A 26550-nucleotide genomic window follows, 5' to 3' on the forward strand; every position below is an offset into this window, starting at 1 on the left:
GAGAAGTTAGTAGATCAAAGAAGCCAGATAACGATCTGGAGAACTTGAGCCAAAAGTCGTAAAGAATGAGAGGGAATGGCATGAGCAAAGTCTCAGAGGCCGTTCCTGGGACACAGCTCAGTTACTGAAGCGAAGTCTGCATGAGAAAGTGATAGGAGCTGTGTCTGGAAACGTGAGCAGCAGCCCAACTACAGAGGGTCTTGTCTGCTGCATCAAAGAGTGTAGGTTTTTCATATACAATGTAAGGGACCCTGAGAAACTATTACGTGGGGAATAATACGGCCATTATACATATAATATGGCCCACACAGGGGCTCTGAGGGGAAATCAGGGTGATGAGAGGGCTGAGCAAAGGCTGCAGGAGTGGAGAATCAGGAGAGAAGGCTTAAGGGAGGGGTGGGAAGCAGGGCAAGGGAGCCCAGGGTCACTCCCTGGCTTCTGTATCTGTGCCTGGGGGTGTGGTGGCTTCATGAGGGAGGGCTCTGAAGAATAGCAGCAGAATGTGTGAGCAGACGAGAAGCTCAGCTCAGGGCTGAACTGTCGAGAGAGGTTCAGGCAGGCATCCCTTTAGAGCCATGGTTCTCAGCCTTCCTCATGCTGTGCCCCTTTAATACAGTTTCTCATGGTGTGCTGACCCCGACCGTAAGATTATTATTGCTACTCCTTAACTGTGATGTTGCTGCTGTTGCGGATCATAGTGTAAATATCTGTGTTTTCCGATGGTCTTAAGCACCTCTGTGAGAGTCATTTAACCCCTGAGGGGTCGTGACCCACGTGCTGAAAACCACTGCGTTCGTCACGTTTGCAGAATGAAGACCTTTCAGCCTTTTGGCTAAGCTCACGTGCAGAGCCGTGCCTGGAAGCCCAAAGGGGGAAACAGCACAGAAAATTTAAAATGAGCATGATGTTGAGAAGACATCTGGAGACATGAGATAGGGAGACTGGAAACATGTGGCCGTAGTGGGCACACTAAGGTGGCAATATAGATTTTCCTCAGGACAGGAAAGGGGGGACAGAAGGAAAAATGCTGAAACACAGAAACTCCGTTCTTCACTTTAGTTAAAACAGCTCATGCATGCTCAGGGGAAAAAATTAAATTAAAAAACTAAGTAAGAAAATTAGAAAGGAGAGGTAAAAACAGGAAGTTCGAGACAGGGTGATAAAAGTGAGGTCAAGCATGCACATTATTACCTAAGGGTAGCTGGTTTCATTATTTCGGCTACAAGGCAAAGAGGTTGGAAGGGTCTCAGTTCTAAATACATTCTGTGTTACACAAAATGGGACGGATCGGGGGAACACAGGAATGCCAAGAAAACACACAGGAAAGAAAGAACGGTGATATCAACATTAAGCAATCTAGAATTTAATATGGAAAACATTAGAAATATCACACACATGGGTATTTTTTCTGAATAGAAAATATTAAAGCATATGAAATAATTTGGTCACACACAATAACAGAGGGAAGTCTTATGTCAGCCTTCAACAAACCGAGTGATGAAATAAGTAAGTACGGAAAGGATTTTAAGGAACTAGGCAACCTGGTAGTGAGACACACGGAATTTACCTTGACAAGCATATATATACATGTAATATATATTATATTTATATATAGTGTTTGGGAAGTGTTAAGATATTTGTATCTCCTCATAGAAAAGACCAAGCATTCTGGAGAGCAGGATCTTTCTGGGAGTGAGAGGAAAATAAAATAAAAATGAAAGGTGATGCCCCAGGGACGCAGCGTGGGTCTGGGCTTCCCACATTTCCTTGCCACTAGTGATTTCGCGCACAAAGGGACCGAATCCAGAGACTCGTTGCCTGAAAGGAGCACCCCCTTTCAAAACGAGTAAAAGTAAAATATGGGAGTTGAGGGAAAAGTAAAATGAGGTCCAAGAGAATAGGACAGAGTATGCAAACAGGCACTCCAGCTGGGCCTAAGGGCACAGCTTCCAGAGACTGGACTCCTAATGAGGGCGCAAGCAGGTGTGGCTTCCACCAGGAGATGAAAATGTAGCATCGTGTTCAGAGGTGTGGATGCAATACCGAAGCAGACAGCCCTAAGCCACTGCTGGGTCAAAAATCACACTTAGCTTGTGAAGGAAGGATCCCATAAAAGATGGGCAATCCAAATTACAGAAGCCTGTTTAAAATGCGCCCAGATCACAACATATAGCTTTAAAACTAAAGAAAACGCATACTCTGCAACAAAAAAGAATTCTGGAGATTGGGGATTTAGCTCAGTGGTAGAGTGCTTGCCTAGCAAGCGCAAGGCCCTGGGTTCGGTCCCCAGCTCCAAAAAAAAAGAAAAGAAAAGAAAAAGAATTCTGAAACAAATTTGCCCATATAACATCTTAAGGTCTGGTGTGTTCGTTAGCTTCTGTGTGTGTAGCTTCTACTGAGGTGGATAAGCGTGGCCCTGAGCTCCGCTTCTCGCCCGTTAAAGCCTGAAGCGACACCACTCTGTGTGGGTCAGGAGAAGGTCGAGGTAACGGAAACAAAACGTTATGAATGCCCAGGTTCAATCATGAGCAATTTTATTCTTGACTTAAATGTAGAAAGTAACATCTGTAAAACGTATTTTACTCTCTGAGTACATGTTTTCACGTATTGGCTAAGAGCAACATTTTAGTGTGTGGGTGTGCACATGTGGGTGTGTACGAGTGGGTTGCCGGCCAGAGTGTGTCCTGCTCTATCAACTTCTACCCTATTGTCTGAGACGGGCCCTCTCTCACCATCTAACGATACCTGGTTAAAATTAATGCCGTGTCCAGCGGACTTATAAATGATTTCGTGGAATTGATCTTCTTCCACTCTGACAATGAAGTGGTTGACATTTCCTCAGCTCTAGTCATCTGGATTTTTGTTATTGTTTCTGCAAAATGGCCCACACTGTGGGGCAGCCCCGCAGGTCATCATTCCTGTGAGCAGCAGGCCACATCATTCTTGTCATCTGCTCTAAAATTAAGCAGCCGACTTCCCAAGTTTCCCCCGATTCCCAGTCTCTGGTGGTGTTTCTCTGCAGCGCTGTTGGACCATCTTATGCTGTTTTATGAAGTAACTTTGAGACGTTTGCGCCACCTGCCTACATGGTCCTTGGCCGTGCACCCTCACCTTTCCTTCTCAGAAACGAAGCCACAGGCTAGTCCTGTGGTGCTTTCCATGAAGGGCCATTCCTTAGTCCTCTGCCTTGGAATGAGTTTGATGCTTCCCCATTTGGGGGAACTTGGATCCGATTCCCTTCTTTCCTTGCAGTTGACATATCTTCATATCAACAACAAAACGTCTGCCTGAGTCTAGTGTTCTGTGTTGCACTAGAACTGGGCTCGACTTACAGGCCATCGCCATCTGAGCCCATCGGATTCTCTCCGCAACTGTCCACACTGATTCCTAGTGTTTTCTCAGCCTGCTGGCCCCAAGGCAGGAGGAGTTCACCCTCTTAGATTGCTGTGGTCCACATCCACAGAGGTGTGGAAGGGCATACAAATGCCTGCTCTCCAGCAGCATGAGGCTTCTGCCTTGTCTACTTCATCACCCCAGAAGAAGGGCAGTGGAGGACACGCCCCTCAGTTCCTCCTTGTGGCATTGCTCACTCACGAGACACCCTCAGGAGCTCCGCCCTTGGGTTCACAAATTCCAACCACAAACTAAATTGGGTCCCAAATGGTGTTACCATGTAGACAAATGAATAGTTCCTAGTGTTCTTTGTAACTATGCAGTGTGTGTGTGTGTGGGGGTGGGTGGGTGTGGGTGTGGGTGGGTGGGTGTGTGTGAGTGTGTGTGTGTGTGTGTGTGTGTGTGTGAGAGAGAGAGAGAGAGAGAGAGAGCAAGGATCTCATCTCCGAGAGAGAGAGAGAGAGAGAGAGAGAGAGAGAGAGAGAGAGAGAGAGCAGGGATCTCATCTCCTATCTCATTTGTTTAACCAGGAGTTCTAGTCAATGTGCGAACTGTACCTCTGCTCTCTGATATCTTCCTCATTAGACTCTAGGCAAATGCACTACCCACGCCCACACAGGTCCTTCCTGGAATATCTCATTCAATTCCACCTTACCCCAGAATCGCAAATTGCATCCAGAGAAAACTGGATGCAAACCCCACCTTACTTTCAAACTGCTCAGTGTCTCTGGATGCTGAAGGACCTGAACACTTGAAAAAGGAACCAGATACAAACTGACAGTCAGCTTGGTTCTTGAACAAGAAAATAATCTAAACTAGGGGCTTCTGTGAAGGGCTCCTGTGCAGAGCCGCTCTAAGGACTGAGGCTGATGCCAGCCAGAGAGGAAGTCCAGGGTCAGGGCGGGCAGAGCAGAGAGACAGGGAGGAAAGAGGTGTGCCATCACACGAACTGGGAGAAGAGGATTCCGATCCTCTTCTGAGATCTGGGAAGAAGGGGATTTACGGAGCCTGGTGAGCGTGCAGAATGACATTTCCACTGGGAAAGTCCTTTTAACTGTGGAGGGTGGGGTGAGAGTGGACTGATTTCCAAGTAAGTCATACCTGGTGGAGGCAAGAGCAATGAAGACTGGCACATGACTCGGTCGGCCACAGGGTGTCTTTCTGACTAGCCCAAGGCAGCATGAGATTTCACATTCTGATCAAAACAATGTCAGTCAATCAAATAAAATGATTTTTCCCTTTTCTTCTCATGTGGGGCTGGTTTCTGTTGGCTATTTTTGCCTACTTCAAAGTGACTGGCCCACAAAGGCCTGTCCCTGCAGCTGGGTGGCAATGCATTAAATGCTTTTAGCCCGATGACTCACACTGTTCATGTCTCCTAGCGCCACTGCCCTCCTCCCCGCCCCTCCTAACCTGTGATCGGCGGTCCCACGAAGGCTGTGTCATTCTCTGTTTACTCCATCGTTGCTTGTAAGCACAGGGGAAATTCTGTACTCCTTACAGCTTCATCGCTCGTGCCTCGTCCCTGAAAGCGTTCTTCTCCATTCCTTTCCTTAAGCCGAAGTCGACTGTCCATCGCCTTCAAAATCGTATCTTTTCAACCCAAAGCCCTCGTTCCTTTATGAGAGTGCTCGTAGCATCGGGGAACCTTGGGTTTCCCTGTATCTGATAAAATAGGGAGGAGGGTCACCATCCGCTGAGTCCGGTGTGCCAGGCAAGTTCTAGGAGATCACTATTGTCTTCTCTTCTTCACGTTTGTGTCTGTGAGCACAGATGCACACGTGCCACAGTTTAGAGGTCAAAGGGCAACCTCAGGTGCGTCTTCCTCTTCCCTTCTGTTTGAGGCAGGGTCTCAACACCACTATTCCAGCTCACCTGGCCCACTAGCTTCCGAGAATTCTCCTGTCTCATCTCTCCATCAGATTGCTGGGATTACAGTTGTGTGAACCATGTCCAGCTATACACCGGCTCTGAGCACTAGATCACACACACACACACACACACACACACACACACACACACACACACACACTGGCTTCTGGAACAAGTTCCTCCTTCACCTGTCTTTGTCCTGCAGTGTAGAATCATGGATACTCTCCCTCCCCACATTCCCATGAGGAAACACGGGTTTAAGAGATCGAGATGCCAACTCGTCCCTGTGGGCCCCAGCACCGTACTCTCTTCCTGTTTTCTGACAGACACTCACTTCCATTTGTAGCATGTCCTTGGTTCATCGATCTCCACCTCAGACCCAGTCCAAAAGAAGAGCTGAATGAAGCCTTGTGTATCTCCAGTCTCAGCTATCCACTCTGAACACATACACTCCTCACTGGACCCAGAGTCCATGCTCCAATAGGCTGGACTCACTCATTTGAAAGATTTGGGAGAAATGACACGTTGCTTTGTGGCTTTAATTCCAGCACTCGGGAGACAGAGGCAGGCAAGGCTAGTCCACAGAGCAAGTTCCAGGGTGGCCAGGCTATACAGAAAAATCCTGTCTCAACAAACCAAAACCAAACAAACAAACAAAACCAAAACAAACAAACAAACAAAAAACTAATTAGTTTGAACTGCAGACTTCATTAGCTTTACTTTATTTGAAGGTAAAAATATAAGGAAAGGATAAAGAAACTCTTCTTAAAATTAAGTTCTGGAGAGATGGTTCAGTGGTTAAGAGCACTGACTGCTCTTCCAGAGGTCCTGAGTTCAAATCCCAGCAACCACATGGTGGCTCACAACCATCTGTAATGGGATCTGATGCGTCTGAAGACAGCTACAGTGGACTTATACATAATAAATAAATAAATCTTTAAAAATTTAAGTTCAACGTAGGGGTTTTGCAGGGTTGTTGTTATTGTTATTATTTTTAAAGAAATGCTTCAAGGACAGTTGTAGCCTTGAATGAATTTCTTAGCAAACGTGGTAGGTCAAAACCTCCCACCCACCTGTATTTTTAGTGCTCTATTATTTCCTTTTGTTTTTAAAGACTTTTGTTGAAACTTAATTTACATCACTTTCCCCCTTCCTATGCTCCCCTCCATCCCCTCCCAAGTCCCCTGCCTTGAAGCATGAGGTGGGGATAATTCTTACTAGATCTCACTCCCTGACAAAAAAAAAACCACGGGCAACAAAAGACCAACAAGAAAAGGAGACCGAGCCTCTCCCAAGGCTGAGCCCGCTAATTCACTTGTCAATCTGAGATAGCCAGCCCTAAAAAACGGTGCACACACTGATAACTTCCCGCCTCCAGCCCACGCATTACGGCAGTGAACAGGTCTTGTCTGCTCCTCCCAGTCAAGCATGACTGTGTCTGTGCACACCCCACTCTCCTTTCTCTGAGCTCTTTGCACACACAGGTCACATACGACGGTGGCTTCTGTGAAAGCACTGTGGCACCCCGCACGGACTCTGCACCCGGCTGGAGACTGAGGTCATCCGTAACTTGCGTCTCATGGTCTACTAAGAGACCGGTAAATGTGCAAGCGCAGTTGCCTTTATACACACATTAGCCAAACTTCATAGGGGAGAATATGATAACCAGAAGGCAGAATTGAACTTCAATGGGGGAAAGACGTCCTCTGTGGTACGCAAAGTAAAGTACTAGTGTGGAAAATCTGAGAGGGCAAGCAATGCGTTTATTTAACTGGAGCGGGCATTCTTGCATTGGTCATATCATAACCGCACACTTCACACATGGACGTACTCCGAGGTATACACAGAACTGCTCGGAGTCTGCCCTCGAGTGAATGCTCTACGTTTTCTCGGGAATTTTCCGTCTCACCCACTTCCCCAAGAGCGGTCCTCTAGAGCTGCACAGATGATTCTCTCATCCGTCCCCACGTCTCCCCTCTCTACTTGTGTGCCCTGCTTTGTTGCTGACATTGCTGGTAATGAGGGCTTGTCCGTGTGTCACCTCCCCTGGTCTTCCTCTACCTTACTGAGCCAGACTTGTGGGCTCTGTTGTTGCTGTTGTTGTTGTTGTTTTTTTTAATTAAGCAACACTGCCAACAAAAAAAGAGCTTTTGGTTTTATTGACTGTCTGATTATTTTTTCAATTTTTTTTAAGATATATTTTTATTTTATGTGCATTGGTGTTTTGCCTGCATGTGTGCTGTGTGAAGATTCCAGATCTCCTGGAGCTAGAATTACTGACTGTTATGCACTGCCATGTAGGGGCTGGGATTTGAGCCTGGGTTCTCTGCAAGAGCAGCCAGTGCTCTTAACTGCTGCGCTGTCTCTCCAGTCCCCTGTTTTTGATTTCCAGGTCATGTATTTATGACTTTATAACAGCCCTTTTTAGTCTATTTAGATTCCTTTTGCATTCACTTTCCTATTGTATGAGCTGGAAGCTTGATTCTTTTCTGGTGGGAGGTGTTGTTTGGATGGATGGGTGGGTAGGTGGATAGATAGGTGAGTGGTTGCCTAAGTGGCTGGTTGGCTCAGTGGATGGGTGGGTAAGATTGGTTTTGACCTACCACACTTCCTAAGAAGTGTGTTCAAGGCTACAAGTGTCCTGTGATCATTGCTGTAAGTCGTGCATCTATTAAATCAATATTTAACGCCCCCTACGTTTTTTATTTCTTTTTAAGCATGAACATCTTAAGAATGTGTGGAGGTCTTTCTTGGTTTCCATATTGCTGAGATGACATTGATACCCAGACCCTTAGGTGGAGGTCACCAGACGGACGTATTCTAGCATCACTGAGGAATGTTCCAGGATGGGATGGGGAGATGGTTGTCAGCCAAGTACTTGCTGCATAAGAACAAGGACATGAGTTTGGATTCTGTCACTCAAGAGAAGAAAAAAGTTACCTGTAATTCAGCTCTGAGGAAGTAGAATCAAGATCTCTGGGGCTTGCTGGCCACACCATCTAGCTAAATTATTGCACTCCAGATTCAATAAGATATCTTGTCTCAAAGTAAATGGAGGGTGGTTGAAGAATCACTTGGTGTTGAGCTCTGGCCTTCATATGAGTGCTTGCGAGAATGCAGAGAGAGGGGGAGTAGGGAAGGAGAGAACACAGAGGAGCTTGACTAAGGAAGAAGCTGGTGTTATTCCTGCTGAGAATAGGGGGTCAGCCCTTCATACCACATAGCTTTCTATCAGTCAGCAATTCCAGGTGTGCTGTGTCGTGCACCCAATTTAAACATACCCCCCACTCATTAGCTTACAAATAAATGAGACTCAGACTATGGCTATTCTGTTTGGCTTTGACAATTGCTAGGGGTCACCCATAATCTGCTATTCTAACTGCAGGCCTGGCTACATCCCCAGCAGTGTGCCCCAGATACTTGCTGTTTCTCCTGTTCATGTGTTCATGGTCCATCTCCCCTCATGGCGGCTTCCTCCTCTTCTCCTTCTTCCTCCTGGTCTCTTCTCTCTCCTCTCACTTCTCCACCCCCAACCAGGTAACTCAAACCCCATCTACCTCGAATCCCTCCAGTAACTGGCTATAGCCCATTAAGGAATAAGGCATGCTCAACAAAAGCTGGTAAATGTGAGACTTCCCTGGTAGACCTAGAATTTAGCATTGCAACAACAACAGCACTGCCCAGAAGGAGGTGTGGCCTTAGGGTAATGAAGCCCTTCCTCAACTGAAGCAATTGCAGGAAAGGGCAGGCAGGGGGAGGACTGGGTGCCAGAACCTCCCTGGGAAACAAGGTGGGGAGCAAATCTTTCTTTCCAAGTGGGAGTCCAGGCAGCACAGTTCATCATCCACTGAGACTGTTTCTAGCCTAATATTTTAAATAACTTTTGCTTGTTGGCTTGCAATTTCTATAAGGTGCTCCTCCGTGCATCTTAACAAATCTTCAAAGCTTTTGAGTGATGTCGGGGTATTTAACTTTCACATATTTAACACACCGTGCTTGTCACCCTCGGGATGGCATGCATCCCGTTGTTGGAATTTCCGCTCCTGTAAACAACGCTGCCACAAATATCCCTGGCGTGAAACCGTGCAGCGGTTGTGCCAGCGTTGCCACCCGTGTGGTTTAAGATACGCCCGTGGGACTAAATTTGGTGGAAATGCATCTTTGGGGCTCTAGCTGGCTGTGCTGTTTGGATAATATACCTCCACATCAGCAGTGGTCGTTTTCCTGCTTTCTTCTCAACAAAGCGATTACCTTTGGTTGTTAAACGGTTGTCTGATTGTTGACAGTTGGATAGGTGACCTTAGACACTCGCCGTGCCTCTACTCAATGAAGTATGTTTTAAATGAGTACAAAGTGAATGGCCTTCCCAGCCTAAGACGTGGCATCAACACCGTGACTACCATCCTCGGAGAGAGAAGTTACCATTGAGAGGTGATCTAAATATTACTTAATTCCCTCTCTGATGCTACCACGTGAGCAGCTTGAAGCCTAGCGAATGGAACTAACTGCTCAGCTACTTAAATTAAGACCCCAAAGCTCCAAGACACACGTCAGCCCCCTCTCCAGTCGGGAGGCAAATCCGTTCTTCCTTCCCACTTGAAACTGTGGTTTTGAAAGGGGATTCTCGAATTTTTTACCTTGTAGTTTATTCTAATGGCAATATTTAAAATGCCTGTCTATGTGTTTGCATGTTCTTGATGACTGTCTCCTGTGGAGCACTGCCATGTGGCACCAGTGGCCTGTTACCTTTTGTTGCGTGACATAGCGGTCAAGAGCAGTCCCAGGGTCAGACCACATGGACTCCTGAGTCTTGGATTTGTCAGTTAACAGCTGAATGGCCTGCGTTGGCATTTCTAACATCTGTGCGTTCGTTTTGCTATCTTTTTTATTGGGTTTTTTTAGAGATAAGATCTCATTATTTCACCCGGGCTAGCCTGGAGATTACAATGGAGCCTGGACTGGCCTTAGCATGATTTTCCCTGTCTCTCTCAGACAGTGGTCACATGCACTCAACCGAATACAGTGTGCGAACTGTTTAGGCCAGCTTGGCACACAGTAAAGGCATTTGCTCACACTGGATTCTAGGTAGCTTTGGGTGTCTACACTGAGCCCTACAGGGACATAATGTCTGGGGGAGGAGTGTCTGGCCAGCGCCACTGAGTTTTCTTGTCCATGGTGCTGAATCAACACTGCACGTCTGCCCATCGTTGTTCCTACCAAGATGCTGGGAGAAGAAACACCTTTTTTATGTCTTGTAAACAAAATCTTGGATTTCTGGGATGTGCCAGAAGATCCAACCCCAGGCAGCTTACACTCTAAGGAAGCCATTCATAACCTTTGAAGGTATGAGAACATCTATATGAAGATATATAGATGCTGGGGATGTGAGCTACTTTATGTCCAGGCAGAAGCAGGTTTGAACGACGGCTCAACTGACCACAGGGAAAAGTGCTCTGGTAAGATCATCTGAGAAGATTGTCTTGTAGCTGCTAATATAGAATCAATAGACTACACAAGACAGTTGCCGTTTGTTTCTGTCGGTGTGGGGAACTGAAAATAGAGGAGAAAAGGAAGAGGAATGGAGACAACAGGAGGGCGAGAAGACAGAGATGTCAGAGAGAACACAAGGTGTCCACACAATGGAGAGCAGTACCAGACCAACCGCAGATTCCTGCTGGTCGGTGGAGCCCAGCCGACTGTCCCAGATGTGAACAGCTCCGGTGCGATTGCTTCAGCCTCTCGGGTGCTCACATCCCACCCACTGCACACGGCGTACACAGCGCCAGATCGCATCGCACCACGCTGCCTGCTGCTTTACAACCCCATCCCCTTTCCTACCTACTGAAGCCTCGTGCTTTAGGCTCACAGCTTTTCTTTGCTGTTTCTTCCTTAATGGTTGTGCCTCTCACATGTGATTGGGCTGCCAGGGTTGACGGAGCTGCCATTTCTCTCGCCTTCTAGAGACTCTTTGATGGTTTCTTGTCCATTCTCTTTGTAGTAAGAAATCATTATTATCTGTTCCGTGCCCTCCCTAGATGACATATTTGTCACAAAGTGTGACATAAGGACTATTAAAAAAACATGTAGATAGGAGAAGAAGGGAATTTCTACAGGGAACACAAGTCATAGTGAGAACTTTAGAAGCTTAGCAGAATGACAGGTTTCGGATGTCTTGAAGCCCTGGGCTCCCAGTAATGTTTTCCTCCCTCAGGGAAGTATGATTGACATGGGAGACCCAGACCCAGTGTGCCCAGGGGACTTGGGAGAAATACTAACTCCAGGCATCCCAGCTTTTCCCTCTCAGCCCTGCCCACTGCACCAGTAGAAGGCAGTGCTTACAGACCTGCAGGTTGCTAAGACACTGAATTTCTCAAGGCCTTTAAGTCCTACTGACTCTCTTTTCCAATGAGTTTCCAGGCAGTGCGGTTGCTGTGGGTGGAGGGACCACACTTTGGCGACCATCGATGCATGCGAAACCTGCTTGTAACTCAGCTTTATGAAACGGACGCAAAGGGCAGCCCTGCAAAGCACGCATCAACGTTACTGTTTTGCCTATCCTGAAATTATGAATAACTTGTATCAAACCACACAGTTGTGAGCCGAGGTTTGATTTCTGGCATCTTTAGATCCAAGACCAGACTTCTGTCTGGTGCTTTGGACGCAAGTTTCCCTTGACACCTGATGAGTCTCTAGAGAACTTTCCCTGAGGTGGCTTCTATTCACGACCCTATCCCAGCATGGCTTCCCTGACAGGACAAGAGTCATAGGCTGTGTTAGCCTCTCATGTTTTACCCACAAACTCCCTGCATATTTTTTTTGGTTCTTTTTTTTTTTTCAGAGCTGGGGACCGAACCCAGGGCCTTGCGCTTCCTAGGCAAGCGCTCTACCACTGAGCTAAATCCCCAACCCCTCCCTGAATATTTTGCATCCTACTGCATTTCTGTGTCACGTGTGCTATAGTTTTCCCTCTTTACTGACAGCAGCCCTCCGAAAGCCTCCTGTGGTTTCACCTCTGGTCTACCTCTCCACATGGATGTGAGGTTACTGGATCTCTGAACATGGCTTGGTTGATGGCATCAACACCTTGCACTAACCCAGCTGCTTGGGTACCCACCCAAAACCTATTCACCCAGAGGTAGAAAGGAGAGATGGTGAGCCTTGAAACTAAGCAGACTAGGGTTCTGTCCTGTCCTGTCACTCACTAGAGGGAAAACTCTGGCCTGTCTCAACCGCTCTAAAACCGGCATAAAAATGGCATTCATGCAGGGCTTGGTGCCTGTTACAGATAGAATGAGAAAGGCAGGGGATGTGCAGTAGGCTGTTTCTGGGGGTTACAGCTATTGTCATGTGTTGTTAAAATGGTTTGTTGAACAAGTTCGCAAACAAATTAATGACCAGCCCTTAAAGTGTGATGCCTTTGGGGTACCCACACTCTCAAAGAGAGCCCCTGGGAGTATCAGCTTCTACCCTCCCCCCACCAAAAAATGAAAGCTCTCCTGGAGACCAGACCAGCTCTCAGATCCCACCTGTACCTGCACAACTTGGTTCAGGTTGACAGGTCCACACTGGTTTGCTTGATGCCACAAATATAGTACAACATGCTCCTCAAATGGAAGTCCAGTCTGGATTTCCTGAGTAGCACGTAATTCCAAAATTCCTAGGGTGTGTGTGTGTGTGTGTGTGTGTGTGTGTGTGTGTGTGTGTGCATGTGTGTGTGTGCATGTGTGTGTGGTGTGTGTGCATGTGTGTGGTGTGTGTGTGTGGTGTGTGTGTGTTTGAGTGTGGTGTGTATGGTGTGTGCATGTGTGTGTGTGGTGTGTGCATGTGTGTGTGGTGTGTGCGCATGTGTGTGGTGTGTGTGTGTGTGGTGTGTGTGTGTTTGAGTGTGGTGTGTGTGTGGTGTGTGCATGTGTGTGTGTGTGGTGTGTGTGTGTCTGTGTGTCTGTGTGTGAGTGTGTGTATGTGTGGTGTGTGTGTGAGTGTGTGTGCATGTGTGTGTGTGTGTGCATGTGTGTGTATGTGTGGTGTGTGTGTGTGAGTGAGTATGTGTGTGTGTGTGTGCATGTGTGTGTATGTGTGGTGTGTGTGTGTGAGTGAGTATGTGTGTGTGTGTATTGTGGTGTGTGTGTGTCTGTGTGTGTCTCTGTGTGTGCATGTGTGTTGGGGCTCTATGCTGACATGCTACTAAATGAATTTCTTAGATATTACTCTTATTTGTTATTCATGAACCCAAATTAGCTCATTACTAAGTTCCCTGGCGGCTCTAATTCAATTCTCTGTGAACTTAAGCTCTGTCTGAAGGCTCCAGAGCTCCTGCCCCCACACTGACACTTACCTCAAATCCTGTGACCTGGGAAGACCACACTGGTATCGTTTCGACGTCAGTTCTGCTCTAAGTCGTTTGTGGCTTTCAGCTATTCATATGGTTGCTTTTAAATTAGGAATTATAGCTCCCTTGGCTTCATAGCTGTCATTGAGTCAGGGAAGGGGAGTGAGCTAACCCTGCTACACGTGGTGATATTTGCATCAAAGTTATTTTTAGTCTGCCATTTTCCAGTTAGTAGGTTTTAAGACACAAACTAGTTGCAGTTTGAGATCAACCATGCAAATCCATACCGAGAAAATACATGGGAAATTTGCACCCAAAATTGCTTGTAGAGCTGTTTGGTTACCTGTGACTGTGCAACTAACTACCCCAAAACTTAGTGACTCAACAGTCACTTTATTAATCCACACAATCATATGCACTGGGGATGCAGACAAGGGTCAGAGGGAACCCATTGTCTTTGCTCTGTGTGGTTCTTGTTAACGCTACAGAATCCAAGATGGCACCTTGCCTGGCACGCTTAGCACCATGGCTTTTGTGACTCAGTGAGTGGTTTGACTGGGGTCTTCCGGTTTCATTGTCATCTGAGTTCCTTGGTTTTCTGTGTAATGGTAAGCCTCACCCTGTGCTGTGGTCTTCCCATGTGGTCTCTATGGGCTATCTCCAACCCTGTGTGGCTGAACTTCTTCCAAAGAGGTTTGGTAATCTCAATAAAGCAAAAATGAAAGGCACTGGCTCGGGTCAGAGCTTCAACCTGATAGTCACAATGTTGTCTCTGTGACTTTGTGGTTAAAGTAGGTTACAGGCACAGTCTAGACTTCAAAGGCTCTAAAATACCAGGACGAGTGGTTAGTGGGGGACACCAATCTATCAAGACTGTGAGGATAGCAGCAATTCATTGGTGAGTCAAGCAACTTAACCACTTATCTTGATACACACAACCAGACACATATAGAACTACCTTGATACGTACTATGGAGGTAAACATAACAGATAACTAAGTTACGTTGGCAAGATAATAGCCCTGATATCCTACAAGTTCATAGCTCATTATTTTAGTACGAAACTATGTATAAGTGCATTTTTATTGTAAGGTTAGCAGCTCCTAAGTGAGATCATAAACAATTTTACTCCAACTTGTGTCTCTTTGTCTCTTCAATTCTTTATCATTCTATTCTCTCTCTCAAAGATGTGCAGATAGATATGGTAAGATCTTTTGTTCCTTGCAAATCTTCTCATTTAAAAGGGGAGGAGGGCTGAAAACCACTTTTTAAATGGTCAGGATACTCCATAAATCTTGAAGCTAGAGCTTAAGTGAACAGGTGATTTTTTTTTCTTCCCTGAAGGAATTCAAACCCTCGTAGGAGAGAGATATTTGTTGAATTTCATTCAGTGTGGTAAGAACTGCAGTAGAAAAAAGTCCCCCCAACCCTCACCCACTACCCCCAGTGCCGATGAAGGGCAAAGATGCTATTCCTATCTGGGATGAGCATTTTAAGGGACCTTCTTAGTGCAGCTAACTGAACTGAATTGCTAGTATACTAGCTAATTCTTAGGTCAACTTGTCTCAAGCCATGGTCATTTTGGAACCTCAATTAAGAAAATATCCCCACAAATTAGTCTGTGGACAAGGTTGTGGGGCATTGTCTTGACTGATGATTGACATGGGAGGACCTAACCCACTGTGGTTGATGCCATCCCTGGGCTGGTGGTCCTGAGTTCTATAAGAAAGCAGGCTGAGTGAGCCATGGGGAGCAAGCCAGTCAGCAGCATTGTTCCATGGCCTCCGCATTAGTTTTTGCTTCCAGGTTCCCGCCTTTTGTTCCTGTCCTGACTTCGCTGTATGATGGGTTATAAGCTATGAAATAAAATAAACCCTTTCCTTGCCAAGTTGATTTTGGTTATATGGTGTATCACAGCAATAGGAAGATCTAAGTAAGGCAGCTGTGTAGGAGTCAAGGTTGAAGGTGAAATAAGCAAGATTAAAAGCTAATGTAGAGAAAGTCATCGAAATCTGACCTTGTCCAAAGTCTGAGAAGACAAAAAAACCTTTATCTCTCTAGTCATTTTTCTATCATAAAAATGGGCTCATAAGTAAGGTTCCCCCAAGCTATGGCATCTTCACTCACTGATGTTTGTTTTGTTTTGTTTTGTTTTGTTGTTTGGGTTTTTTTTTTGTTGTTGTTGTTTGTTTTTTGTTTTTGGAGAGCGAAAGGGAGATGAAGGGCTGTTTGTTCCTGAGTAATTGGGTATGACTGATTCATTCTGATGAATACTGAGACCTGGGGTGCAATTCAATACACGTTGAACTGCTGTCTCCTTTTAACTTATAAATTCCATGTTGACATCTGTACAGAGCAAATGAGTTTGAGCCAGTATACAAAAACCACGGAGCGAGAAATGCGCGTTAGAAACAATTATTTCCACCCCTTCATTTTATAGACAAGGAAACCGAGGCCCAGGGAGCTGGAACAATTGCCCAGAGTGGCAGAGAGCTTCAATGACAATAAAATATTGCTCCCATCCAAGTCAGACAATACCCAATCTGAGTTTTATTTAGAAAACCCTACGAAATTTTATTCTGTCGAGCAAGACTGTTTACACAGAATGCAGCCTCGACGAGCAATGATCGGGCCGGTGCTGGAAGAGGAGCGAGTGCTGGTGGAGAATACGCAGCCCATTATGAACTTCTGGTTGTCTGTCAAAGAGCCGAAGGCACGGGGCGGGGCCGGGGGCCGGCACTCCGTGGGATCCACGGGAGAGTCAAGCAATGGCTCAGGCCCTAAGCTCTCCTAACAGAAAGGAGCACTAACAAGGGAGGTGCCTTCCACAGTGCGGCAAGGTTCTCAGCCATAGCGGAGCAACGAGAGAGCAAGAACACGAACACTTATTATTACAACAAACATGTCTTCCCCTCGCCTTACACAGGGGCGGTGGCTCCTTCAGGACACTTCTGAACCTGTGAGCCTCTGGCACCCTTATAATCCGCTGCGCATGTCTGCGCCAGTGTGCAGACAGCCTGGGTGGTAACTGGATGTTTGGCGCCCATCTCCACCCAGGCCCATCTTCGATAAAAAAACAAAAACCCCTGTTCCGTGGAACACTGCTAGGAGGGCAGATAAACTGCTGAGGAAGATTCGAAATCCTCTGGACATTAAGTGACCTTTTTTTTTTTTTTTTTTTTTTTTTTTTTTGGTTCTTTTTTTCGGAGCTGGGGTAAGTGACCTTTTAAACTGGGACCGGACAGACGAGTACTGGTTTGCTGCGGGAAGAAAGTAACGGAAGGCATTCCAAGTAAAGCAGAGAAAAGTCCTGACCTGTCAGTCCGGTAACCTGTGTTTGGGCGGTGCTATCGTGTACCTGGCACTTGGCAGGAAGTAACAGAAAGTGGATTTGACTGAAACATACATATGAAAATCCCAGGGAGTTGCTCTCATGGGTCCCTGGGCCTTCTGGAACTCCAAAGCTGGCCCTTTTGTCTTGGAGGTTGAGAGAGTCCTCCGAAGAATTTTAGGCAAGGCTATGCGTTTCAGTCACGTAGGTCCTAAATGAGGAAGCTCTCTGTAAACAGACTTGGAGTGATGATTCATAGGATACACCGTTATGTGAACACAACAGGCAGACCACAGTCTCTGGTGTGCTGGCTAACCTTCGTGTCAGAAGGGGAAATGAGGCTCTCCTCACTTGCTCTTGTGCAAAGTTAAACCCACAAAAACAAAAACCAAAAAGTAAAGTAAAAACTCTTAGGGTGGGTGGAAATTGGATGAGGAAGAGGTGGGCAGGAAACAGCAGACAGAATCAAGGTGCCAGGCTTCTCTGGGTGCACCCTATGCAGTTTGGCCCTTGGAACCCCACCCCAAAGAAGATTCCATGGAAAAAAACAGGCAAACAGAAAGTAATGGGAATGGTGCAGACTCTCTCAGAGCCACTTTGGAAAGAGTATTTTTGAGATCTGTTTGGATAAACAAAAGAAGCTTGGACGAGTCACGAACCCACAGCGGTGAGGCCTAGCAATTCCACAAGGAAGGCCCCTGTGTTTTAGAGCCTTACAAGTTAGTATACTGTAGATGAAGGAAAGAACTTCTGTGAGAAAAAGACTTAAAATCTTGGATGAAAGAAAGCTGCAAAAGGAAGGACCATGTGGGACCAGAGCTAGAGGCCTGAGTGTGAACGTCAGTGAAAGACAGACAGACAGATAGTGTTGCTGAAGGCCTGAGTGGGAATTCCAGTGATGGGCAGGCAGACAAATAATGTTGCTGGAGGCCTGAGTGTGAACTTCAGTGAAAGACAGACAGACAGACAGATAGTGTTGCTGGAGGCCTGAGTGTGAACTCCAGTGAAAGACAGACAGACAGACAGATAGTGTTGCTGGAGGCCTGAGTGTGAACTCCAGTGATAGGCAGGCAGACAGATGGCATCTTGCATTAGAGCTTCTGTTGTTGGGATAAAGCACCACAACCAGAAATGATGAGGAAAAGAGGTTTGTTTCATCTTGGAACTCTCACTCCATCCAGTCAGGGCAGGACCTCAGGACAAGAATCAAAAGGCAGGCCATGGAGGAGCACTGCTGACTGGCTCTCTCCTCGTGGCTTGCTCACCCTGCTTCCTTCTGCTACCTAGGAAATACAAGAAAATCTCCCACAGGCTTGCCCACACCCCTACCAGATGACTCTAGCTTATGCCAGTTGACAACAGAATAAACCAGGCAATTAACCCCTTGCCAGTGCCACACTCCAGAATGCTACTAGTCAACCATCACCTTTCCCTTCTTGCTAACCCTCAAGGTCTTCTATTAATATTCGTCTTATAAACCATAGAATAATATTAAATGTCCTAGACTCTTTCAAAGTTCAGCTTCTTTAAAGTATGAAAGAAAAAACCCTCTAGAAATCCGAAGTCTCTTACTTGTGGACTCCTACAAAATAAAAAATAAGTTACACACTTCTCATCCCAGGAGAGGCAAACTCAGACACAGTTGCAATCAAAACTAAACCAAATTCCATCCCTGAAGAAAGCTCAGTGCTTGACACCTGAGAACCACTCATGATCCTCTGGGCTCCAAGGAGCCTGGCCAGCTCCACCATCTCTTTGCCCTCCTCCAGAGGACACTCGCTTGTCTCATAGGTTCGAGCCAGCTCCAATCCACAGCTGATGCTGTCCTTGACAGCCATTCTGTGGTACTGGCATCTCCGTTCTTTTGGGATCTTTCCTGCAATTGAGACCACACCCTCCCCAAGGCTCTCACTGGGCCTCAGGAACTCCAGCCCTGCCACCCAGTGCCCAACCTCAGCTGCTCTCCACAGCCCACTTCCTGCCTTCAAAACCAGTACCGCCCGGCTCATTCTTACACATTACTCAGTTCGGCTGCCGGTGTGCGATGCAGCCTTGGCCACCCTGCACTACAGTGTCTCTGTGCTCATCCTGAGGGAAGAGTCCCAGAAGGTTTCGCCTCAAGGATTTCGGTTTCTCCCTAGCCATGGTGATTCTTGATGACAGTTATCGATTCTCCCACTAAAGCAGAGGGCACACCCCCCCCCACTGGTGCTGATTTCTCCTTTGTCACTGTGGACTCTTCAGCCCTAGCTGAGGTAGCAGGAAGGGTGAAGGGTGGGGAGGTTCAGAACACTGTTTCCTCTTGCAAAAGACCCAGCACCCACCCAGCAGCTCATAACTCCCCTTCCACGGAAATCCACACCCTCTTCTGGACTCCCTGGGCACTCCATGTATTCAGTGCACAGACACGCAGGCAAAACACCCACACGCACAAAATTAGATTAAACTAAGATTTAAAAAAAAAAAGTCAAATGAATGAGCTTGTAACAGCCTTGTTTCCCTCTGAAACTTCACAAGCCAGGCCTCCATCATCTGCCTCTCCTTCCACATCCCTGTCTTCCAAGCTCTCAAGCCCCCTCATTAAGCACTGAGCATGCAGTGGCTTTTCCAGCTCAAAGCTTCAAACCCCTCTGACAGTCTTGCCAAAAACAAATGGTCAGATCTGTCCCAGAGGCGCCCCATAAATCTGGTTCCAATCTCTGTCTTAGTCAGGGTTTTTTTTTTCCCTTAAAGATTTATTTATATATTTTATGCATGTGAGTACACTGTCGCTGTCTTCAGATACAGAAGAGGGTATCAGATCCCATTAGAGATGGTTGTGAGCCACCGTGTGGTTGCTGGGATTTGAACTCCGCACCTCTGGGAGAGCAGTCAGTGCTCCTAACCTCTGAGCCACCTCTCCAGCCCACAGTCAGGGTTTCTAATGCTATGATGAAACACCATGACCAAAAGCAATGTGGGGGAGAAAGGGTTTACTTCACCTGGCAACTCTGAGACCACACTCCATCACTGAGGGAAGTCAGGGCAGGCACCTGGAAGCAGGAGCTGATGCAGATGCATGGCGGTGGGAGGGTGGGAGCGCTGCTCACTGGCTTGTTCCCCAGGGCCTGCTCAGCCTGCTTCCTTACACATCTAGGACCATTCGCTCTGGGGCAGCCAAGCCTGCAGTGGGCGGAGCCCTTCGACATCAATTCTTAATCAAGGAGGTGACCCACGGGTCATGCTGGTGGTGAGGTTTTCTTTTCTTTTTCCCTAATACTTTACTTATTGACAATAATGTATATTAAACTACAACTATAAAAGATTCATTTGAGGTGAAACAGACATTTTTAAATGTTTCCCTTCTAGGTGTGAAATAAATACATGGGCAAAAAAATAATCTGTGGAGGCTAAGTATAATGGCTAATTAGCATTCTCTCTCTCTCTCCTCTCTCTCGCTCTCCCTCCCTCCCTCTCTCCCTCTCTCTCTCTCTCTAATTAATTTATTTATTTGCTTTATTCTCCCTGTCTTCTTGATGGTTGCGCTGACATTTTCTTAACTGACAGTCCCTTCCCAGATAACCTGTCAAGTTAACTTGAGAAACCTAACCAGGACAGACAGACAAATGGACAGTCATGCATGCATCTCTTAGCCCTGCCTTTGCTGTAACAGAGAAACAATGACAAACCTTAATGAATGTTCTCACTGTCCAAACCTTCTTTCAAATATCTTCTACTTAAAGGAATCAAGGCTCCAAGGAGAACTAGGGCTGACAAGACCAAGATGAGCCAGAAAAGTTTATGGCACCAGAAACTAAAGATGTACTCAAAGAATGCAGTTATGTTTAAAACGGGGACTGCTTGCGATGAACTCCTACTGTTCAAATGTGAGACAATTTGAGAATCCAAACAGCAGTGGTTTATAACCCACAGAGGGAAATGAGTACCTATAACTATCATTAAAATTTTTATTTCCTAATTCAATATACATTTGTACTTAATATATAACTCACTGCTTATACAAATGTGTTTATATATGTTATATTTACTCATACTAATACATACTATAGTATAGTATATACTATATACTATATATAATATGTGTAGATATCATATACATTGATGTAAATAAGCTCTTCCTACCTAGACTGTTGACTAATATAAAATGAAAGATTAAATTATAAAGCCATTATCATAACCATCTAGTCAAGACTCATCCATGGGTGCTGAAGCCAGTGTGTAAAATGTTGATGAGTAGTTACAAGATTACAATAAACTGGGGCACGATGAGATCAAGTTCGGAAATCGGAGGCGCTAGAGACCTCCTCCCGGCTGCGGCTGTCAGCTGATCCCCACTCCATCCCCACTCCTGCATCTGCAACAAGTGAACTTTAGTTTTACATTTTTATTTATTCATTGACAATTTCACACATTTACACGATACATTTCGCCTACATTACGTTGTTGCATCTCTCCCTGTGCCCTTTGGGACCCCACATACCAACAAGTCCCTCTTCCCTTCATGGCTTGCTTTATGACCACCGAGTTTAATTAGAGTCGTTTGCATGAACACAGTGGAGGGTTATTTACCAGACCCAGGCCAACTTGCCAGAAGAAACACCAGTGAAGAAGATGACTCTCCCTCCCCCAGCAGCCATGACCTGATGGTAGTTCCTTCAGCTTATGATAAATTGCGGAATAAACATAACTGTTTAGAAGGCGGCTGGTCGGCATGTTAATTTAACGCAACAGTAGGAGAAGATTCCTCACTAGAAGACCTGAGCCCCCAGCTGTGGGATGTTGACCACATTTATAATACTGGGTATGAATTCTCTCTTCTGGAGCAGGCCTGGAATCCAATCTGGAAGCAGTTACTTCCCACCAAACGAGCTGTGCCAGTATTGTGTCGTGGGGCTCACCTGGCCTAGCATGGTGTTCATGTAGTGCGTGCGTGCTTTTGCAGCCATAGAGGCCTGCGTTGCACTTGTTCATGCTATGGGAGCTAGGCAGCAGAAAAGAAGCTTCTCACCCAGTTCTAGGTTGATTCCTTTATGTCCTGCAACCAAAGTATGGGACTTCGGCAGTAGGTTTTACCCAAGAGGAAAGTGGGGAGGTACGCACGGGAGGTCTTCTGTGGCCTCCCAGACCTGAACTGCGTAAGAAAGAAGTGGCCCACACATCTGCCACTGGATTTTCTTTAGTAACCTATGACTTCTGGGGGCATTGTTATTTGCTATGAAACTCTGTTTAAATGTCCTTTACTTTTTTACACTTATTCGTGTTGACTTATTGATTGAGTGTATGCACACAGGGTGTCTGTAGAAGCCAGGACAACCAAATGTTATCTCTCCTTACAGCATTGCCAGGATGGCAGCTGAGTCAGCTCACCAGCCTGCCCGCACCACCCCGATGCAATCCTCTGCGCCCCCAGCATACTCCCTACCTTTCATAGAGCGTGTTGAGAGCAGCCATTTTTATTGAATATCACTGCATCGGCAGGCATCGTACTGGAAGGGGATGGTGTGTGTGTGGAAGGGGATGGTGTGTGTGTGTTTGGAAGGGGATGGTGTGTGTGTAGAAGGGGATGGTGTGTGTGTGTGGAAGGGGATGGTGTGTGTGTGTTTGGAAGGGGATGGTGTGTGTGTGGAAGGGGATGGTGTGTGTGTGGAAGGGGATGGTGTGTGTATGTGGAAGGGGATGGTGTGTGTGTGGAAGGGGATGGTGTGTGTATGTGGAAGGGGATGGTGTGTGTGTGGAAGGGGATGGTGTGTGTGTGTGGAAGGGGACGGTGTGTGTGTGGAAGGGGATGGTGTGTGTGTGTGGAAGGGGACGGTGTGTGTGTGGAAGGGGATGGTGTGTGTGTGTGGAAGGGGACGGTGTGTGTGTGGAAGGGGACGGTGTGTGTGTGTAAGGGGTTGGTGTGTGTGTGTGTAGAAGGGGATGGTGTGTGTGTGTGGAAGGGGATGGTGTGTGTGTGGAAGGGGACGGTATGTGTGTGGAAGGGGATGGTGTGTGTATGTGGAAGGGGATGGTGTGTGTGTGGAAGGGGATGGGGTGTGTGTGTGTGTGTAGAAGGGGATGGTGTGTGTGTGTGGAAGGGGATGGTGTGTGTGTGGAAGGGGATGGTGTGTGTGTGTGGGAGGGGATGGTGTGTGTGTGGAAGGGGATGGTGTGTGTATGTGGAAGGGGATGGTGTGTGTGTGGAAGGGGATGGTGTGTGTATGTGGAAGGGGATGGTGTGTGTGTAGAAGGGGATGGTGTGTGTGTGTGGAAGGGGATGGTGTGTGTGTGGAAGGGGATGGTGTGTGTGTGTGGAAGGGGATGGTGTGTGTGTGTGGAAGGGGATGGTGTGTGTGTGTGGGAGGGGATGGTGTATGTGTGGAAGGGAATGGTGTGTGTATGTGGAAGGGGATGGTGTGTGTGGAAGGGGATGGTGTGTGTATGTGGAAGGGGATGGTGTGTGTGTGGAAGGGGACGGTGTGTGTGTGGAAGGGGATGGTGTGTGTGTGTAGAAGGGGATGGTGTGTGTATGTGGAAGGGGATGGTGTGTGTGTGTAGAAGGGGATGGTGTGTGTGTGTGGAAGGGGATGGTGTGTGTGTGGAAGGGGATGGTGTGTGTGTAGAAGGGGATGGTGTGTGTATGTGGAAGGGGATGGTGTGTGTGTGGAAGGGGATGGTGTGTGTATGTGGAAGGGGATGGTGTGTGTGTGGAAGGGGATGGTGTGTGTATGTGGAAGGGGATGGTGTGTGTGTGGAAGGGGATGGTGTGTGTGTGTGGAAGGGGACGGTGTGTGTGTGGAAGGGGATGGTGTGTGTGTGTGGAAGGGGATGGTGTGTGTGTGGAAGGGGATGGTGTGTGTGTGGAAGGGGATGGTGTGTGTGTGGAAGGGGATGGTGTGTGTGTGTGGAAGGGGATGGTGTGTGTGTGTGGAAGGGGATGGTGTGTGTGTGGAAGGGGATGGTGTGTGTGTAGAAGGGGATGGTGTGTGTGTGTAGAAGGGGATGGTGTGTGTGTGGAAGGGGATGGTGTGTGTGTGTGGAAGGGGATGGTGTGTGTGTAGAAGGGGATGGTGTGTGTGTGTAGAAGGGGATGGTGTGTGTGTGTGTGGAAGGGGATGGTGTGTGTGTGGAAGGGGATGGTGTGTGTGTGTGGAAGGGGATGGTGTGTGTGTGGAAGGGGATGGTATCTGTGTATTGACCTAACATAGCACCAGATGCATTCTTCTTCCCCACTGTTACACTCATTTTCAAAAAGAAAAAAAAAAGAATTCAAGAAATGAGAAAATTGTCTAAAAAAGAATCAGTGAGTGGCAGAACCAGGAGCCGGCTTCCTTGTCTTCTGGTTTGCGCTGAGCTTTGTTCTAACCTGCTCTGTGTTCCTGAGCCCTCTTTGGAGTCTGTGCTTCTGAGGTGTGTGGAGCAATCGAGCCGTGGAGGCATTGCTTTGTTTTCTGTTTTGTGTTGTTTGAGACAGAGCCTTGCTACAAACAGCTCAGACCTAGCCTCATGCTCACCCTCCTGCCTTAGCCTTCGGATTCTGGGGTTCTAGGCATGTGCGCTACCACAAACGGCTCCTACAGGCATTCTCAAGCAGTCGCCTGTGGTTCCCGTTTTTCTCTTCACCCTATTCACTAAGTACCTGGTTTCATTTTCCTCATCCATTCCATAGAGACAGCAACATGGTTGCCTGTCACTTGGTTATGGGGGACCGTTCTGAGAGCTCAGATCTTAGATGGTTTTGTCATTGTAAAGACATTGCAGACACACATACACAAAGCTGAATAGTACAGCTAATTACTTAAGCAGCCTCTGCAGTAACACAATCATTAATGATATCTGCTGACAGAGAATTATGTACTGTACATGATTCCATGCCCCATGCTTTCCTGTGCTAACAGAGTAACAGGTCGTTTGTTTTACACAACCTTTAACACAGGTAAGTATGGAACTTAGTGAGCTAGTGCAATATGGATGCTAGACTCTTACCAGGCCACGGGAATTTTCGGAGGTATGTTGAGTCTATTGTAGCATGAACACGACAGTTCTTAACGTACATGCTCGTGTAAGGACTAGACTAGGCCATGCGTTAAAACACATGACACGGTGTGAAATGAGTGTCCGTTAAGAGAAGCAGAGGTAACTGTTCGATCCCCTAGCGTGTGTTAAAAGACAATGTCAACAGACATTCTTGCTTTTGAGTAAATAATCATCAGGGACTGGATCATAAAGAAAGAGGTCACAGAACAAGGTTCATGAGTAGGCAATAGAACACACTGAAGGATTTTATTAGCAGGAGAGATGTGTTGTGGCTGGCCATGGGGAGGAACAGACTAGGGGAGAGAGAGAGCAAAATTCAATGCAGAGAGACCAGCAGAAAGAGAGGAGTGGCCTGGGTCAGGGGGAGGACTGTGAGATAGAGAGAAGGGAGCACGGGATGGACACCACAGCTCAGGACTGCTGCTGGGTTAGACAGGAGGGAAGTGGAAATCTTCCACTAGGCCTCAGCCTTGGCCCAAGTAGTGACTCTTCTGGGTGACTGCAGTACAGAGGAGAAGAGGCCTGAGGATACTGGTGGGTGCTGGTCTAAGGTAATTTGGGGCATATAGGAGTCTCAGAGGGTGATTAGAGGGTCGTACCCAAGTGTAGGATGTGAAGATGTCTGAATTCTCAGATCCAGATTGAGGATAGGGCTCAGCGTTAGGGACTCACAGAAGCTGTGAAGGAATGAATTTCCACAGGACCGGAAGTGGGCTAAGGACAAGCATCAGTGTTCAGAGATGGCAGAAGAAGACGAAGACAGAGCAGGAGCACTCAGGAAGACATAAGAGTTCAAGGCCAGGGCTTCCTGCCAGGAACCAAGCTGTATAGAAAGAGAACAGAGCTAGGAAGGACTGGGAAGGACTGTGGGTTTGCAATTTGTGACTGTAAGAAGATGTGGAAAATGAATCCAGGCTGCCTGCAGGCTAAGGAGGATGCCCAGCCTTCTTAGAAGAGAATCACTAGTAATATTTCCAGAGAAGCAGACATGCTACTCCCTAGCCATGTAAATGATCATCAGGGACTAGATCACTGTCCTCACACCACCGCCCTTTCTTATGGAGCTAGAATTTCAGTGCTTTAATATAGTCCATCCTACCGGGCTGGCCTGCACCAGTCGTGACTACACACTGCTGCAGACAGTCAATCCTACACGTGTCTCCCTTCTGGGACCTCCTTACCTCATTGTCAGTGCACTTGCATCCCCAATCCCCTCGAATGGCCTTGAAGTCAGCGCCGGAGTTTAGACTCTATTGTATTAAAACTCAGCAGATGGTTTCTTTACATCTCTTCCTAATGCCAAAGGTTTACCAACTTGTTCTATCTTCGACCCAGAATAACAATATGTAAATGTATGCAGTGTGCACAGGTAGGTATATGGTAAAGGAAAATCTCGTGAAACACAGCTTGCTACCGTGAAGGTGCTTCTACTTTGAACATTACTGATCTGTTTCGTTCTCTAAATGCTGGCCCTGGCCCGCTATGCTCATTTTATATAACTCGCAAAGCTGAGGGAAAGACCCTGGTCTCCTCGCCCACCCACCTTCCTTTGCCCTAGCACCTGCACCCCGAGGCTCACAGACCCTCCCCCAAAAGCCTCTTAGTGGCTC

At 47.0% G+C, this 26550-nt stretch overlaps 1 protein-coding gene across 10 annotated transcripts in view; it reads left to right on the forward strand.

Annotated features, from left to right (window-relative positions):
* Dgkg (diacylglycerol kinase, gamma) overlaps positions 1-26550 on the forward strand; it is a 193493-nt gene that overhangs the window by 10114 nt on the left and 156829 nt on the right.

The sequence above is a fragment of the Rattus norvegicus genome, chromosome 11, assembly GCF_021556685.1.
Source record: "Rattus norvegicus strain SHRSP/BbbUtx chromosome 11, alternate assembly SHRSP_T2T, whole genome shotgun sequence".
Taxonomy (NCBI): Eukaryota; Metazoa; Chordata; class Mammalia; order Rodentia; family Muridae; genus Rattus; species Rattus norvegicus.